The sequence below is a fragment of the Toxorhynchites rutilus genome, chromosome 2, assembly GCF_029784135.1.
Source record: "Toxorhynchites rutilus septentrionalis strain SRP chromosome 2, ASM2978413v1, whole genome shotgun sequence".
NCBI classification, from domain to species: Eukaryota; Metazoa; Arthropoda; class Insecta; order Diptera; family Culicidae; genus Toxorhynchites; species Toxorhynchites rutilus.
In genome coordinates this window covers 145,362,732-145,377,270 of record NC_073745.1, presented here as the reverse complement: position 1 = coordinate 145,377,270, position 14,539 = coordinate 145,362,732, and the positions used below count along the sequence as shown (strand labels likewise).

Here is a 14,539-nt window from a genome sequence, read left to right as displayed (position 1 = left end):
AAATCTGAGAACCACCATATCGGTTTGGCATGGAATGGCTGTATATAAAAAATATTATTTTCCAATGTAAAAATTAATGTGTTAATTGAGATATCAAAGCTTGTTCTTTTATTTATGAAAATAATTCACAAACTTACAACCTTCCAAAAGTTCCTATAATCGGCTAAACTGTTATATTCTCCTAATATGAACACAATCTAAACCAAATGCTATTATGTGATTTATAATATTTATCATTCGTTCAGAATATTAATCCATTAATCCGCTGCCGAATGAATAGGACATGAACAACAAATAAATTAAAGAAGCGGTCATGTGTTCATCTTCACCATCTCAATTTGAAAATATATATATATATATATATATATATATATATATATATATATATATATATATATATATATATATATATATATATATATATATATATATATATATATATATATATATATATATATATATTTATAGAGGTGAGGAACGCTCAGTATCACAAGAGAGATTACTTATCGTGTAGTACATTCTCGTAAATGGCTAAAATGGTCAAAATTTCAGCCGAATCGGAATCGTAGTTTTGTTTTGACCGTGTGTGGAAGTGGGCGTGTCCGCGGATTTTAGAAAAATGGAAAAAAATGGAAATTCCGTCGTCGCCACGGCCAAATTGGTCGAATTGCACTACGAACTGATGCCAAATCCACCGTATTCTCCGTATTCCAAACTTGGAAAAGTCACTCGCCGCGCAGAAATTTAAGTCGAATGAGGAGGTCATCGCCGCCACGGAGGCCTACTTTGCAGACCTCGAGAAAACGTATTTTTCAGATGGATTGAAGAAGTTGGAGCATCGCTGGTTCAAGTGTATCGAGTTAAAAGGTGACTTGTTGAGAAATAAATCTCAACTTTTCCAAAAATGTTGTTTTTTTGTAGGCTAAGTACTTGCCGGACTGCCCTTGTATACAATAATGAAAAAATCGAGGGGTTGTATCCGAGACACGACCGCTTAGGACGTAGGACTATGCAATCCTTTTTTTTTAATTTGTTGGTTTATCATTTTGGATATTATTTGCGAATACGTCGAAAGTTCATAAATAACTCTTCAGTAAAAAGTTGCGCTAGCGTTCACAGCTCGAGGGGAAACATAAAATACAAAACGAGCAGAATAAGCGACCTTTGTTGTTTCGGGCACAAAAAGGTTCTGAGAATTTTACTCAGAGGAGATGCAATACTTATACACTAGCAACAGCTTACTTACTTCGCAAATATTCTCTTTTCGCTATCCCCTATCGTTGTTTCTATTCTTCTTCTTCTTCTTTTCCTTTATTTATGGATACATTAAATCCAACGATTCATTCATTCACATTAAATCCAACGATTCAACGATTCAAACAGTCTCCGACTGTTTCTATTCTAGCGGCTGCATAAGTTGCTCGTTATCGATTGCTCTGTTCGGGAAAGCACACAAATGAACAGAACAAATGTATGGGGAAATGGGAATGCTTTCAATTTTCATCAATTTAAACCATATACAGACTATGGGATTGTAAGGTATAACATACCAAACAAATCTTGGAAAATTTCCGATTCGATTGATATGCAAATCGTTAAAATCCGTTCGCAGCGAAAATAGTTATTAACATTAACTTTATTTCATAAAAACGTGACCGGTTTTCTGATTTGGCACACGTAGTCCTACGTCAAAAGAAAGTATTAACAACCAAAAAATCACAAACCTTATTGTGAAATTCAGTTTACCGTTTGAATTTATTTCCTTCCTCACAGCAAAAAATGTTATGTCTAGTCTAGTGACACCTTTAGTCATGTTTGTTTATTTTGAAACACAAACGTTATTTCTGCACGCGAGTAAAGGCCGCGTGAGGTTATCATAGATGCAATGTGTGATTCATTGGGCGAGAACGACTTCAACATGAGGGGCTCAGAATGCAAGGGGTGTAAGTGACTTGATCGTTTTCTCTTCATCAACTTTTTATTTAGTTAATAACTCAACTGCAAAAACTTTCCAAATTAAATTTGCCGATAGATGAGGTTCTCATTCGCTATCCAACTCTTGACGAGTAAAGTTCAGTGTCGTTATTGTGCGTTGCCACTTTTACTATTGTGCGATTGGTATAGTGTACGAGTGAAGGTCATTGCTGTCCGCTTTCGAACTGACCTTTTGTGAAGTGGAACAAAGGAAGCAGCGCTCTTGCAGCTTGCAGCCCTTGGCGGCTGTTGAACATTGGCATAACGGGATCGCCATCGTGTGGCTGTCGTTAACGGGAATTATCATCACGTGACCGTGTGAGCTATTCTTGCGCTATTGTGTTGATCCATAGCGCGTAGCCTCTGTCTCTCCCTGGATAGGGCAGTAGAGCGCAGTATCGGAACAACTTTTATATTAAGGTACACATATTTAATATTAATATTATTGTTCAACTCATATGTTCATTGCTTAATATTATCATCATAATTTTTTGTTTGTTTGTTTTGTTATTTTTTTTTTTTGAGATTATTGTTAAAATCAATAATAGATTAGAAATAAGCCACAAATTTTTGTAAAATGGAGAATAGTGGAGGATCTCCAGAGATGGAGATCTCCGATAATGAATCCCATTCAAGATCTGGGAAAAAACATAAACGAGTCCCTCAAAAAGAAGATAATTCTTCTGGGGACGAATCTGCTCATCCTTCCAAGCCCCCCTCTAAGAAAATAGCAAGCCTCCCTTCTGAACCCACTGTTACTTCCACTCCCCCTCTCCCATCATCGATTTCGCTTCCCCCTTCTGATGTTTCCGATCCAACCCAATCCTCGTCCTCGTCCTCGTCCTCGTCTTCTCCCTCTGTTGTCTCCGCTCCACGTGTCAGAGTTTATCCAGAAGATGCACCTGGAACTGGCCCGTGGGTTGTTTTCCTCCGGCCAAAACCAAAAGGAAAAAGCCTTAACGTGATTCAGATCATGAAAGATCTGGCCAGATACACTTCTGTATCTGAAATTCGCAGGGTTAGACCGAACAAATTGCGGGTTGTCGTGAATGAACGGAAACACGCAAACGAGATTGTTGCTGACCAACACTTCACTCTCGAATATAGAACATTTATACCCTCCCATAACGTAGAAATTGAGGGGGTGATAACTGAAACGGGTCTGACGAGCGAACAAATAAAAAAAGAAGGAAAAGGCAAGTTCAAGAAGCTTCCCTCAATGGAAGTAAAGATCTTGGACTGTCGCCAACTCGGGAAACTCTCCCATGATGGGGACCAAACTAAATTTACGCCGTCAGACTCGTTTCGAGTCACCTTTGCTGGTGCCGCCCTCCCTGACTACGTTATGGTGGACAAATTGAGACTACCTGTGCGACTCTTCGTGCCAAAGCCCATGACTTGCAACAAATGCAAGTCAGTTGGTCACACTTCAGATTATTGTGCCAACAAGGAGCGCTGTGCCACTTGCGGAGAGCAACATGAGGGGAAATCCTGCAGTGCGACTGAGCATAAGTGTCCATATTGCGGAGGATCCCCACACGCGCTCTCAGCTTGTGAAACTTACAAGAGTCGCTGGGAGAAACAGAAGCGCTCTTTAAAGGAACGCTCGAAGCGCACTTTTGCGGAAATTTTAAAGGGCGCTTCTCCACTGGCCCAACAACAACAACAACCAATCTCAACACACAATATCTTTTCCACGTTGCCAGTTGATGAAATGGAAGCGGACACAGCTAGCGGGGGCACACCGTTTATTTTCAAAGGGAATCCCCGGCGCAAAAATGTGACCACTCCCAAAGTTCAAGAACAAGTCCCCCCGGTGATACCCCCAGTTAGCTTGCCTAAAAAATCGAGTGCAGCGGACAAGCAAAATCAGGTTCCTCCTGGCTTCCGTGGGAATATTTCATCTTCGAACGACCCAGCACTCGAGGGGACATCAAAAACCCCAACTGTCCCTGTTTTTCCGTCCAGTTCAACTTCCCATTCGGGATTTATAAAGTTGTCTGACCTTTTGGATCAAATCTTCAAGTGTTTTAATGTTTCCGACTCCATCAGAACCCTTGTCATCTCAATGCTTCCAGTATTAAAGACAATTTTACAGCAATTGATGCAAACATGGCCCCTCCTTGCAATGATTATCTCTCTTGATGTCTAATTTAGATAGAGAGGTCGGAGATATCACTGTTTTTCAGTGGAATTGTCGTAGTCTTATCCCTAAATTGGATACATTCAAATTTTTAATTCATAACTTCAATTGTGATGTTTTTGCTCTGTCCGAAACTTGGCTTTCTTCGCGAGATGATATCTCTTTCCACGATTTTAATATTATACGCTTGGACCGCGATGACAGATACGGAGGGGTACTATTGGGGATCAATAAGTGCCACTCATTTTTTCGAATTGACCTTCCACCTATTGGAGGGATCGAAGCTGTTGCTTGTCATGCAAACATCAGAGGCAAAGACCTCTGTATTGTCAGCTTGTATTGGCCTCCGAGAGCTGCGGTTAGCCGCAAACAACTTGATGACATGTGCTCACTCCTTCCTGAGCCACGATTGATCTTGGGAGACTTCAACTCTCATGGAACTGCCTGGGGGGAACAGTACGACGATAATCGTTCATTGTTGATATATGACCTTTGTAACAACTTCAATATGACCGTTTTGAACACTGGGGAAAAAACACGTGTGCCTAAACCTCCTGCTAACCCAAGTGCTCTTGACCTCTCGCTTTGCTCGAATTCACTATCGTTAGATTGCAAGTGGAATGTAATCCAGGACCCCAACGGTAGTGATCACTTGCCAATCAAAATTTCCATCACCATTGGGTCGAATTCTTCTGAATCTATAAACATGGCATATGACCTCACGAGACACATTGACTGGAAAAAATATACGGACGCGATTGCTCTAGCCATCAATTCCAGAGATGGTTTACCTCCATTGGAGGAGTATAACTTCCTTTCTCGTTTGATCTATGACAGCGCGGTTCGCGCTCAAACGAAACCCATCCCAGGTTCCACTATTCGTCGAAGGCCTCCCAATCTATGGTGGGATAGCATATGTTCCAAGCTTTATGTAGATAAATCGAATGCATTTAAAGCTTTTCGGAAACGTGGAACCCCTGAAAATTTTCAGACGTATTTGGACCTTGAAAATCAATTTAAAAACTTGATCAAAGGGAAAAAACGTGCTTATTGGCGAAATTTCGTGGGAGGTTTGTCACGAGAAACGTCAATGAAAAAATTATGGAAAGTGGCTCGAAACATGAGAAATCGCTCTTCAACGAATGAAAGCGATGAATATTCACATCGATGAATTTTGAATTTTGCACGGAAGGTTTGTCCTGATTTCGCTCCTGTGCAAAAAATTGTTCGAGATATACCACAAGATAGGTGCGATTTTGATTCCGAGTTTTCGATGGTAGAATTCTCTCTAGCTCTCCTTTCATGTAACAATTCTGCTCCGGGATCGGATAGAATTAAGTTCAACTTGTTGAAAAATCTCCCTGATGTGGCGAAACATCGCTTGTTGAACTTATTCAATCGGTTTCTGGAGCATAATATTGTTCCAGATGATTGGAGACAAGTACGAGTTATAGCTATTCAAAAACCCGGAAAACCCGCGTCCGACTTCAATTCGTACCGCCCAATAGCAATGCTGTCTTGTATACGGAAATTGTTGGAGAAAATGATCTTGTTTCGTCTTGATCGATGGGTTGAAACAAATGGCCTACTCTCAGATACACAATATGGGTTCCGCAGGGGCAAGGGGACGAATGATTGTCTTGCGTTGCTTTCTTCAGAAATTCAAATGGCTTACGCCGAAAAAAAACAAATGGCTTCAGTATTCTTGGACATAAAGGGGGCCTTTGATTCTGTTTCAATAGAGGTTTTGTCAGACAAATTACACTCTCGGGGTCTGCCGCCTCTATTGAATAATATGTTATATAACTTGCTTTGTGAGAAACATTTGAACTTTTCTCACGGAGATTCGGCAGTAAGTCGGGTCTCTTACATGGGCCTCCCCCAGGGCTCATGTTTAAGCCCCCTTTTGTACAACTTCTATGTAAGCGACATCGACAATTGCCTTACACAAAATTGCAGCCTAAGACAACTTGCAGATGATGGAGTGGTGTCTGTCGTAGGATCAAACGAATCCGACCTGCAAGGACCCTTACAAGATACTTTGAACAATTTTTCAACCTGAGCCATTGGGCTAGGGATTGAATTCTCCACGGAGAAAACAGAGATGGTGGTTTTTTCTAGGAAGCATAGACCAGCAAAACCAAAGCTTCAACTTTTGGGTAAACCGATCACTCATGCTATGTCATTCAAGTATCTTGGGGTTTGGTTCGACTCCAAATGTATTTGGGGGGCCCATATTAGGTATCTGAGTAAAAAATGTCAACAAAGAATAAACTTTCTCCGTACAATTACCGGCACCTGGTGGGGAGCCCATCCCGAAGATCTTATAATGTTGTATCGAACAACTATTCTCTCAGTGATGGAGTATGGCAGTTTCTGTTTTCAATTAGCTGCCAAAACACACCTCATTAAACTCGAGCGAATTCAGTATCTTTGTCTCCGTATTGCGTTGGGATGTATGCCCTCAACGCATACCATGAGTCTCGAGGTTTTGGCAGGCGTACTCCCACTAAAAGATCGCTTCAATTTATTATCTCTTCGGTTCCTCATCCGGTGTAAGGTTATGAATCCATTGGTGATCGGAAATTTTGAGCAATTGATCGAGCTAAATTTTCATTCTGGATTCATGAATTCATATCATGAATTCACCTCTATGCAGGTTGTTCCTTCTTCGTATATTCCCAACCGTGTTTGTTTTCCTGACTACATCAATTCCTCTGTACATTTCGATCTGTTCATGAAGGAGAAAATCCATGAAAATCCAGATTATCTTAAATTGGGGTTCGTTCCTACAATCTTCAATGCAAAGTATGGGCGTATCAATTGCGAAAATATATACTTTACTGATGGGTCCTCTATGAATGAGTCCACAGGATTTGGAGTGTTCAACGTATTTTTAGCACCTCACACAGTCTTCAGAATCCTTGCTCGGTATATATTGCTGAATTGGCAGCGATATACTGGGCGCTGGACAGCGTCGCCTCACGACCTGTTGAACACTATTACATTGTAACGGATAGTCTTAGCTCTGTCGAAGCTATCCGTTCAGTGAGGTCGGAAAAGCACTCGCCGTACTTCCTTGAGAGAATACGAGAAATTTTGAGTGCTTTATCCAGACGCTGTTATGTCATTACCTTTGTCTGGGTCCCTTCACATTGCTCAATTCCGGGTAATGAGAGGGCTGACTCATTGGCAAAGGTAGGTGCAATTGAAGGCGATATTTATCAGCGTCAAATCGCCTTCAATGAATTTTATTCTTTGGTTCGCAAAAATACCATCGCTAACTGGCAACGCAAGTGGAATGAAGATGAATTGGGCCGGTGGTTTCACTCGATTATCCCAAAGGTTAGCCTCAAACCGTGGTTCAAAAGTCTGGACTTGAGTCGGGACTTTATTCGCACCTTCTCCCGACTCATGTCCAATCACTGTTCGTTAGATGCACTACTCTTCCGTTTCAATCTTGCCAGCAACAATCTCTGCGTCTGTGGTCAAGGTTATCACGACATCGAGCACGTTGTTTGGTCGTGCGAGGTGTATCTGGTCGCCAGATCGAATTTAGAAAACTCCCTTCGGGCCCGAGGAAGACAGCCCAATGTGCCGGTGAGAGATGTGTTGGCTCGGTTAGACCTTGATTACATGTCCCATATATATGTATTCCTTAAAGCTATAGATCTTCGTGTGTGATTGTCCCTACATCCTTATACCCTCCTTTCCTTCCTTTGCGGGTAATTCGTCCACTTGCTATAAATAGTAGAATAAGTTGAAATGTAAATAAACTATAGATATACGAATAGATTTAAGAATTGAGTGCTCATCAACATTGTTACAATTTCCTTATATCCCATCCTTCTCCTAAAAATATGTCACCCTTCTAAACTCGAGTACACCGCGAGTAATCGGTTTTCCAGATGTAAGAAAATTGTTTATATATATATAGTTTTAAAAATATATTTAAGAATTCGGCTCCTTCAAACTTAAGTAACTGAGCCTGTAAAAATAAACGAATTAATAAAAAAAAAGATGAGGTTCTGACCTATTTTCCACGTTGGTAAATACAGCTGGGAATGTATTTGCAGCTAAGTTATGACCCAAAGAGAGAGTCGATGTAGAGAAATCGATCAAATCACTTACACCTCTTTCATTCTAAGCCCCTCACATATCGTTGTATACTTCAAAATAATTGCGTAGCACTTGGTTTTTCGAAACAATATCAAATTTGCGACTCCTATAAATAAACCCGAATGGCCATAATACTTTCAAATCTCATTAAGCTTCGTTACAACACAAAATAATTTTCATGTAATCTACCTTGTATTGTGAGACAAAAAACGGTCAAATTGTTGTTACACAGATGACCCTCAGCTACACTGGCACTGCTATTATTCGTCTTCCCTCGATGCCTCTGGTAAACACTAAAATTATTATTCCACCTCACGTTTTACACCCATCGACTGAGCAAATTGTTAAACGATCACTTTGGACTCGACTGGTAATTGTTTAGACCCCAATTCGGCGTTGATAATAATAGCATTCTTCAGATTTTCTGTCACAAGATCACTTCTTCGATCGCCTTCTAACTCTGCAGTTAGCTCCTCTAGTGTGGTATTTCTTTTTTGAGTAACTTTCACTTTTTCACAGCAGCGGCGATCAAACACTTTCTTCAGCAGTGGTCCCCTGCTTCCTCGCAGCTCTTTCACCCAGCAGGATCCTACGCTGAAGTCTACACCTGGCGATTGGCGCTAATCTTCCAGTCAAAACACCACAAACCAGCTGATAACGATCACCGTTGATACACACGCACATTAAGCGGTCAAATTCCGGATATTCGAGCGCGCGCCCATTCAGTCGGGAAAGTGCACGAAAATTGCACTATTTGCAATCGGCACCACGCACTTACCCCTGCGGGGGGGAACGGTGAAAACTATGCCGAACGTTTATGTGGCTCAATAATATACGAGTATTTCTCAATTGAACTGTAGGTTGTTACTCTATCACAGGTAAAAAAAATAATCAAAACGAAAATGTATCGACGCGCCACGAAAGAGAGTAAATACTTTGGAAAGCAAAACAATCGCTCGACTTCAAGCTGAAATACGCGAATTCCAAGAGTTTTGTTGGCGGAAGCTTGAAACCTCCCGACGGGCGGATAAACACAAAAACGAGTCCAATGTGACCAACGGTTGGCGCAGAACTGATCGTGCAAACCGAATCGTGTCGCGGGAAAAAAGCCAGCGAGTCCGAGCAGCGCACGATCGTGTGATCGACGCTGAGCGAGAGAAAAAAGAATCAGCGGCGGGAATCGAGCAAGAGTGCGAAGTGCGCGTATTGAGGAATGGCGAGCTTGGGGCGATTTTCATAGACAGAGCATCGATGAACGAAAAACGTGTGACAACCAGCTGCCCATGCTTTGCGGTAGGTTATGGCTTGATTTAATATGCGGCGCGACTAGAAATGCATACAGAACGACGGTATGATGAAGGTCTAAATGGGCAAGTACTTTCCCGGAGGTGAACCGCTGTAAGGTTGTGGGTTCAAAGACCTAGATCTATGGCCGATTGACGCATTGATGCAAGTAGTTGAAACATAGATGTGTTTCGCGAGGTTTCGGGGTTCAATTATGTAAGAATTGGCAAGTCTTCAGCAAGTCTTTCAGCTTTGATTTTTATGCTTTTTGGGTTACAGTTGAGTGCTCTTCATAGAGGCGAATGAACTGCAAAAATTAAAGTCCCTCAAAAACAAAGATGAATGAATGATTGATCTTCAACTATTTCTGGAAAATGATAGATATGTGAAGATTTTAATTTAGTTATAAGCTCAATCAACATATTCTGTAGCGCTCTTAGTCACTCTCAATCAGTAGTTGTAGTTGTAGAATTGGATTATAGAGATTTTTGAGCTGAAATACAGTTATTCGCCTCTTTTTTCCCCCTTACACACCAGAACAACTACTCAAAGTTACACAATACTTGTAGGTAATCATTTCAGGTGGGCGCAGGCGCTTCTTTTTGGTTACCCTGGTACATAATACCATGGTGTAAGCGTTCAAACCCTACGGATTGATTACAGTATCAAATGTACTAGCCTCTTCAAGGAAATCCAGAGTGTCTCTTTCTTTTTGTGTGTCGTTTTGCAATACAACATCTGGGCGACCGGTTAAACCTCTTACGAAGATTCGCAGTTCGCATACATTCCGTTAGAATATACCCCACTGTTAGGCGAGTGCCGCAACAGGTGGAGGGCTCTTCTTTCTTTGCTAGGAAGTTATGAGTCAACCACGTATGTCCGATACGAAAACCTGAGAGAAATCGCTGTTTATACGTGTTGGTCCTGTCCTACCATTTGCCGGTTGATGCTTTGATTCTACGAAACTGCAAGTCCCTTTCACGATTCCATTCAGCCTTTCAAGTGAGGAGAATGGAATTGTCCGCCCTTTTAATGAGGCCCTTACCAGGTATACCCATACTGGCAATGGAGGCTCTCCGCCCTTCGTTAGCAAGCCGGTCGGCTTCCTCGTTCCCTGGGATCCAGGAGTGACTCGGAATCCAAAATAGCTGCTCTTCAATTTCTTGAATGATGGGGTGTTCAATTTTACCACCCTCTACAGCTTTGAGGACGCCAGCCGAATCCGAACAAAGCAGCATCGGTGACGCTCTCTAATGCCAACTCAATGGCAAGAGCTTCACACGAGAAGATGTTAAACTCATTGGGAACACTAATGCTAGTCTTAGCATTACCATCGAGTATCCCAATAGCTGAGGCGTCATCGGTGACGGACCCGTCGGTATAGACCAGTGGTTTTCATCCTTTTTTGCTCCATTCCCCCCTATACGAAAATCAATCCCTCTATCAGTGTTTTGTAAGAAAGTATGTAACATATCAGTAAAATAGTGAAACATACAAACGGTTTACAAGTTATGTTCGCAAAAAAAATGATTTTATACTTGTATCAAATTACAAAAAAGGTATATAAAGTCTGTCAAGTGACGTATATAAAGTCTGTCAAATGACGCCTGCACCTGAACGATTTCGGCCAAAATGGTAATTCTTGAGAACGATGGCGAAAAGCCCATCTCATGTCATCTTCGATTTCCACTCTACTACGACGTTTTGTTTCCATCAGCAGCGTTGTAGGAAATCCAGATTCGCATAAATACTACGCAAAAGACAACAACACTCGTAACGCTTCGTCCTTCGCTTTTTTGTCAACATTCACTGACGAAAGTCTTTCCAACATTGTGAAGTTGTTCAATTGAACATTACATTTCAGATTAGGAAATGTTCGTCGATGATTGCAAATTTTAGTGATCCAAAAAAGTTTTTGTGACAATTTTCGCTAATCACTGTCGTCTTCAAAGCGAAGTAAATGTGCAACATTGTCTTGTACATTTCCCCCCTTTTAATGACCAAATTCCCCTCTAGGGGGGAATTCCCCACTGGTTGAGAATCACTGGTATAGACAATGCCTTGATTAGCAAAGTCAGTGCGTAGAGCCTCGTTCACCACCGCTTGCACCTTCGGGGGGTTTTCCCTGGCCCTAACGAACCGTTTTATCTTCCACTTAATAGTGAGAAGAACGGCACCCAGGCTCTGGGAGAGCATCGACTTAACCGCACTGGACGAGGCACTATCTCACCTGTTGGAGTTTGATATTTTTGCTTGGCCCTTACCCCATATGGGGTATCATGCGATAGGTTGGTTGGCACTCCTTCCACCTAAATAATGCATGAACCATCCTCTGCACACATACCATCTCGAATGGCGGTTCACCTATTTCAGCTAGTAATCTCTCAATAGCATCGATGATTATGCGAGTTCCGCTGTTATAGGCTGATACCCTCTTAATTACGCTTTGCAATCGATTCCTGTATTTTTGCCATTAGGATGATGATATTGATATGACCGATAGGAATGCACCTTGGGGAACTCCGTTTTCAGCAATTTTCCCACTGGAGAGGCAATCCCCAACTGCTACTTTGAATGTTTTATCGGTAAGAAAGCCAGCAAGATATGCCATCATTCTTCCCGCAAAACCCAGTTCACAAGCGTTGCCAGAATATGACGCCGCCACACCTGGTCGTAAGCTATAGTAATGTCTAAGAGAGCACAGGTGCTAACATGTGAGGGCTTTTTTTTTATAGAGGTGAGGAACGCTCTTCCAGCCTTATCTGGGAAGGGATAACCCAGACGTCGAGGGGGGATCGCACCCACAAAAACCAAGCCCTCTACTCGTAGCCTCATTCCCCCCGGGACCACATCTAGGCGACTACTTCAGGGGGCGGCTGTGCTCATGCACTTCACGAGTTTTCAACGCAAGCTAGCGTTGATACTTCCCTTTTTCTCTATATTCTTATTCACCATTCGTTGCTCTCCACTGCGCTTATGACCATTTTGCAGGCATCCATTTACCCGTCGAGACGGGCACCGATTAGGAAGCGCTCTCCAACTTAACGCGCGCCCCGTCACAGTCACCCTCGCAGGATTTCTCTTCCCAACGGAGCGCCGATTAGGTAGTGCCCTCCAACATGACGCGCACTCCGTCACAGCTACTCTCGTGGGGTACGCACCAGTTTGTCGATGGCTTCCTCCATGATGCTCGCTCCTTCGAAATGTTCGCAGTGTTCCTCCATCTAGGCCACGATAAGGCGTTGAAAGGCAGGCATTTTTCTGTTCTTCGCGACAGTATCCGTTAACCTGTCGAGACGTGCACCGATTAGGAAGCGCCCTCCAACTTGACGCGCGCCCCGTCACAGCCACCCTCGCAGGATTTCGCTTCCCAACGGAGCGCCGATTAGGTAGTGCCCTCCAACATAACGCGCACTCCGTCACAGCAACTCTCGTGAGGCACACACCGATTTGGTGACGCCTTCCTAGGCGCTCGCTTCATCGAAGTCCTCGCAGTATTCTTCTTTACAATCCACCATGAGGCATTGCCAGCAATTTGTCAATCCTTCTTGCCAGATTCCGCTTACCCGTCGAGACGTGTACCGATTAGGAATTGCCCTCCAACTTGACGTGCAACCCGTCACAGTCACCCTCGCAGGATTTCTCTTCCCAGCGGAGCGCCGATTAGGTAGTGCCCTCCAACATAACGCGCACTCCGTCACGGCCGCTCTCGTGGGGTACTCCGGTGCTTCAGATCTCACTGTGGTTCATCTTTTATAGTCAGGCGTTATCCGCACGCTGGTCGGCCCTCCACTTCCGCTGTAGCTCGGACATGATGTTTCCTCCACATCTCCACACTCCGGACAAAGAGGCGATCTTGCATGTCCAAACCGGTGCAGATACTGCCTGAAGCAGCCATGCCCAGACAAAAACTGCGTTAGGTGAAAATTCACCTCTCCATGTTTCCTGTTTACCCAGTCCATTAGTGTCGGTATGAGCCTGTGCGTCCATCTGCCGTTTTGAGCCGCACTCCACTCTTGCTGCCACCTAGCCATCGACTCTGCCCTCATTAGCTTCCGGATTCCTCTGGTTCCCCTCCTCATATAGCACTCGCTGTCTTCCGCCAAGATGATGTTGATAGGGACCAACCTGGCTATGACGCAGACCGCTTCTGTTGATATGGTTCTGTACGCACTCGCGACTCGCATCGCCATGAGCCGGTACGTACTATTCAGCCTCCTCGTGTTCCGTTGAGTTTCTCACGCCGCGATCCAGGCTGGACCCCCGTATCGTAATGTCGATGAGGAGACACTAGCCAAAAGGTGCCTCTTGCTGCTGCTTGGGCCAAAGTTGTTGGGCATGATTCGTGTCAGTGCATTGATTGTCTTCGTTGCTTTTTTTACAAGCGTAGTCGACGTGACTGTTGAAGTTCAGTCGATCATCGATCTGCACCCCCAGGTATTTTAAATCTCGCTTCGAAGTTGTCAATTGCTCTCCGATGGTGATTTCTGCACGTTGCACCGCCCTGCGGTTGCTGACAATCAACATTTCCGTCTTGTGGTGGGCTATCTGCAGTTTCACACTTTGCATCCACCTTCCGATCATGTCTATCGATTCGGTCGCGAGCATTTCGACCCGTTCCAAGGATTCTCCGGTCACGAGAATAACAATGTCATCCGCGAAGCCAATGATCTCCACACCTCTGGGCAGATTCAGTTTTAGTACGCCATCGTACATGCTGTTCCAGAGCGATGGACCCAGGATAGAGCCCTGCGGAACTCCAGCCGTAGTTTTAATCTGCGCCTGGCCCGTGTTTGTCTCGTACACCAGAACACGGTTCTCGAAGTAGCTTCTCAGTATTCTACACAGGTATTCAGGGACTCTCATCGTGTGGAGCGCAGTCGCGATGGCTTCCCAGCTGGCACTATTGAACGCGTTCTTAACGTCGATCGTTATCACTGCGCAGTATCGATTTCCTCTGAGCTTCTGTTTGGATGCTCTGTTTGCTCTTTCGACCACTATGCGAATGGCATCTACCGT

General features: G+C 43.5%; 1 protein-coding gene across 2 annotated transcripts in view; it reads right to left on the bottom strand.

Moving 5' to 3' along the window:
* LOC129771816 (glucosylceramide transporter ABCA12) overlaps positions 1-14,539 on the bottom strand; it is a 142,600-nt gene that overhangs the window by 105,608 nt on the left and 22,453 nt on the right. The window contains exon 1 of one of the 2 annotated variants that reach the window (XM_055775871.1): positions 8,426-9,296. The exons of the other annotated variant lie outside the window; for it this stretch is intronic. The gene's annotated coding sequence lies outside the window, so the exon portion shown is untranslated. Of the gene's footprint in view, positions 1-8,425; positions 9,297-14,539 lie in introns of those variants that run through there. 2 annotated transcript variants of the gene reach the window in all.